Source organism: Amblyomma americanum, chromosome 7 (assembly GCF_052857255.1).
Source record: "Amblyomma americanum isolate KBUSLIRL-KWMA chromosome 7, ASM5285725v1, whole genome shotgun sequence".
Taxonomy (NCBI): domain Eukaryota; kingdom Metazoa; phylum Arthropoda; class Arachnida; order Ixodida; family Ixodidae; genus Amblyomma; species Amblyomma americanum.
In genome coordinates this window covers 100646055-100649965 of record NC_135503.1, presented here as the reverse complement: position 1 = coordinate 100649965, position 3911 = coordinate 100646055, and the positions used below count along the sequence as shown (strand labels likewise).

General features: G+C 49.7%; 1 pseudogene; it reads right to left on the bottom strand.

Annotated features, from left to right (window-relative positions):
• Positions 1–263: 263 nt before the first annotated feature.
• On the bottom strand, positions 264–414 carry LOC144099598 (U2 spliceosomal RNA; annotated as a pseudogene).
• Positions 415–3911: the final 3497 nt, after the last annotated feature.

Genomic DNA, 3911 nt, shown 5'->3' with positions numbered 1-3911 from the left:
GTCTGTCTGTCTGTCTGTCTGTCTGTCTGTCTCTCTGTCCGTCCGTCCGTCCGTCCGTCCGTCCGTCCGTCCGTCCGTCCGTCCGTCCGTCCGTCCGTCCGTCCGTCTGTCTGTCTGTCTGTCTGTCTGTTGCTGCCAGGAAGAAAGAAAGGAAGGAAAGTGCACAGGCCTGCTCACTGGCTCAAGCCGAGCCACAATCGCTACCACGTGCAGATAAGAGAGTTGAAAGGTTGGATAGAAAGACTGGATAGCAAAGACGCGCTAAAGACAAGGCCGATCCCGGAGGTAGTGCAATACCGGGCCAACCGGTGGCGGGAGTGAAGCATCCTTCAAACTCTCCGCCGCATTTCAAAAAATAAGTCCAACTTGGACCCGTAACAGATACTCTAACAGATCCAGTGAATCCGAGTGAATCCGAATGAAGCCAAGCGGCGCAGGCGTAGAAGGTCCTGGAGCTGTTGATTACCGTCGTCTGTACTTCGCTTTAATACACGCATACACCGTACATTGACGCCCTGAACATTCCCATCATGCCGCTCGCGGGTTCAAGCTAGAGTGTACAACCCATACTATACTTTAGTTTCTACAGGTACCGAGGTCGAGACGAAATTGTACCGCGATTTTCTTCATCCACTCGTATGCCGATGAACAACTTTGCGTAGGATTAGAGTCATCGACCTCTTCTGGTGCGAGGAGGGGTACAATAGTTGTAGTAAATAGCTTCAAGCCGAATCAACCCAACTGCCTCTGCTGTCTGTTGTCGGGGCAGTAATGAGCCCCCACTCCTTAGTACGTTTCGAACATGTTATTGTTGTCCAGCGTGTCAAAGTGAAAACTTTTACTGTGAACTACATGCTATCTATTAAGCCCGGGAATTGCCAGGAACTTCGGTGCTCACGAATAAGGTTAATTATAGAGACAATGAAGATGCTTTTCTACAACCATCTATACAACCATCGACGGGCCCCTGGGCATCACCTGTTCTCGTCGGACGGCAGCGTACGGTTCTGCGTAGATTAAAGACGTCTCAACAATGTTACCAAGAAAGATGTCTATCCGCTGCAGCACATTTATGAATCTTTAGACCGCCTCCGCTACGCCACCTGCTTTTCGTCACCCTACTTGCGTAGCGGTTATTGTCAAATCGAAGTGGATGAACGCAACCGAGAAATGACCGCCTTCGTTACTCTTTACGGATTGTAGAAATTTAAGGTGCTTTCTTTGGGCTTATGTTCAGCCCCTGCAACGCTCCAGTGCATGATGAACACCGGGCAATCCGACCTCAAGTGACAGTCCTGCCTTGTGTGTCTCGATGACGTCGTGATTTTCTCCCACTCGTTCAAGGAGCACCTGATTAGTTTGCGCGCTTTTTTTGGAGGCAATTCTTTCCGGGGGTCTTTCCCTCAAGCGTGAGATGTGCCACTTCGCATTTAAGGAGTTCAAACTTCTTGCTCACATCATGAGCGCTCAGGGCGTTAGCCCCGACCCAGAAAAGACCGCTGCCGTTGCAGCATTCCCTCAGTCAACCAATAAACGAAGCTTGCGTCGTTTTTTGTGGCTTTTTGGATATTATCTGAGATTGTTCAAAACTTCTCCAAGCTCGCAGATCCACCAATTCGCCTGATGAAAGACTCGGAACCGTACTTCTGGGGCCAGGATCAGGAAAAAGCCTTCACAAAACAGAAGGCCCGCCTACAATCTACGCCTTTTCTTGGCCACTTCGACGAGGAAGCCGACACGGAGCTGCACACAGATGCCAGCAATGTTGGCCTCGGTGCGGTGATTGTGCAGTGGCAAGACGGTGTAGAACGCGTGATCGCATATGCAAGTTGTACTTTGTCTCTTTCAGAAGAGAATTATTCCACCACGAAAATGGAGTGTCTGGCTATTGTGTGGGAAGTCACGAAATTTTGTCCTTATCTGTACGGCCACCCGTTTCCAGTCATCAGTGATCATCACTCCTTGTCTTAGCTTGCGAACCTGAAAGATCCATCGGGGCGGTTTTCCCGCTGAGCCCTCGGTTGCAAGAGTTCGACGTCAGAATCGTGTACAAGTCGGTTCAGAAACATAGGGATACTGACTTTTAATCCAGAGCTCCTCTTCCGTGGCCGCCGAATGAGTCCGAAGACGACTCTGAAAACTAAAGATTTTGACAGGTTTGCCTCTCTGGATGTGTTTCAAGACTTATGATAAACTGCACATCTCCAACCAAAAACTTTAAGTTTAACCCAACGTTTCGAAGCCGACTCGACTCCTTCATCAGAGGTGACTGATTGATGTAGGTAGAGTCTTTAAGTATGGAGGGGAGGATGGGGTCAAAGGAACGAGAACTGTGATGCGAAAGGCATGCGGGACGAGGAAAAAGGGGGGATCCAGGCTGTTAGTCACTTTATAGCACTGTGGGAAGGCGGTCAATGGCGAGTGTTTTTTGTTGAGTTGAAGAGCGAAGTCCCTGGGCATATACTGGGGGCAGGTTTCTTTTTGTGCTATTGATGTTAATCGGGGTGGTTTGGATGTGCCAGGATTCTAGAAGGATCCTTTTGTGGTAATTTGTTTCGGTTCCGAGGATGCAGCTTTCTTCGAAGTTGATTCTATGGTCTTAGTCTTCGGAATCTTCGGCTACAGGATTGCGCTCTCTTGCGAAGTTGCGGACGTCGTTTTTATGTTGGCGAATTAATTTTTGAGATTTTTGGTTTCGCCAATGTAGCTTGCATCGCAGTCGGCGGAAGAAATTTTGTAGACAATGCATTGGGCTCTTTCTCTCCGCGGAAAGTGTTTGGGAACAGGTAGGCAAAGCGCAACAGTATTTGTAGGCTTGTGCGCAACCTGGAGACACCCTTTTTCAGGATTCAATGGTGTCGCTGACACCTGCGACATAAGGTAAAGTGGCGTATTTTGGTGGTGGCGTTGGCCTTTGTGCGTTAATTTCTTGGCGCATGTTGTCTGCTTTCCTCAGCGCTGCCACCACATCCGCCCTTGCCCAACACCAGACGGCCGACTCCGAACTGTTGCCTCTCATCGAGTACCTCGAAGGAAGCTCTCCATCTCCGCCCCGACTCTTCTCGCGCGGCATTTCGTCTTTTGCTTACGACACGGATTCCTATACAGGAAAAGCTACGGGCCGACGGAAACTGCGTATCTCCTTGCTGTCCCATCCGCAATTCGTCAGGAAGTTCTCACTGCATGCCACGACGGCCTTTCTTCTAGCCACCTCGGTTTCTCCAGAACATTGAGACGCCTTCGCCACAAGTGCCACTGACCTCGGCTTGCTGCGGTTGTCCAGCGCTCCCTTAGAACCGGTCGTGAGTGTCAACGACGAAAGATACCGCCTATAAAGCCAACCCACCTTTTGAAACCAATTGATTCATCTCAAATTCCTTTTCACCAGGTAGGCGTAGACTTACTAGGACCATTCCCGGTGTCCTCCATTAGTAACCGGTATATTGTTGTTGCCACTGACTACCCCATCCATTACTGTGAGGCCAAGGCTCTTCCCCGTGATACCGCGGCTGAAATTACACAGTTCTTTGTTCACCCCATTGTGCTTCGCCACGGCGCCCCCGCAGTCGTATTAACTGATCGGGCATCCGCGTTTATGTCGGCTTTTAGACAAGGTCCTGCGTCCCAATGACACCAGTCATAGAAAAACAACTGCTTATCATCCTCAAACCAATGGACTAACTGACAGGATGAACAAGACTATTGCAGATATCTATATATGTAGACGCTGACCATCGAAACTTGGATGAAAAACTTACATTATGTTTTCGTATAACACCGCACTCCGAGAAACGACGCGTTTCACTCCGTTCCGTTTGGTGTATGGCCGTGACTCCCTGACAATAGTGGACGCCATGTTACTCCCGGATTGTGCCCACTCGTCTGTCACGGGCGCTGACCAATTCGTCCGT